The following is a 535-nucleotide window of genomic DNA, read 5'->3' as shown; positions in this document are numbered from 1 at the left end:
ACTGGAAATTATATGGAGCTCCTAAAAATCTGGTTGTGTCTTAGTAAAATGTTAACAGCCATATGTTAGTAATTATCTTGAATTGTTGTATGTCACAGCAGTAACCAAGTTTCTTTGTCAATTGCACTGTAATCAGCTCTTCATTCATGTCTTTTTAAGTCCTTTGTCATTTACAGATGGTCACTATTTCACTCCGATGCTCTTGCAAAAAATGCTTCATCTTCAAGAGGAGTCAAAAAAAGGATTTTTTTGACAGGTTCAGGCTTCTGATAATTTTTAGACCATAGCACTGAACTGGGTAAGAAATTAAAGATTCTAAAGGAAAACTTTGTGGCTTCATAAAACTGTTAACAGAAGATTAAGATCAAGAACCCTTGGGATTCCCTGGTGGCGCAGTGGTTGGGAGTCCGCCTGCCGATGCAGGGGACACAGGTTCGTTCCCCGGTCCGGGAAGATCCCACATGCCGCGGAGCGGCTGGGCCCGTGAGCCATGGCCGCTGAGCCTGCGCGTCCGGAGCCTGTGCTCCCCAACGGG

This window comes from Physeter macrocephalus, chromosome 16, assembly GCF_002837175.3.
Source record: "Physeter macrocephalus isolate SW-GA chromosome 16, ASM283717v5, whole genome shotgun sequence".
In the NCBI taxonomy this organism is placed as follows: domain Eukaryota; kingdom Metazoa; phylum Chordata; class Mammalia; order Artiodactyla; family Physeteridae; genus Physeter; species Physeter macrocephalus.
Note: the sequence above shows the minus strand (reverse complement) of the source record.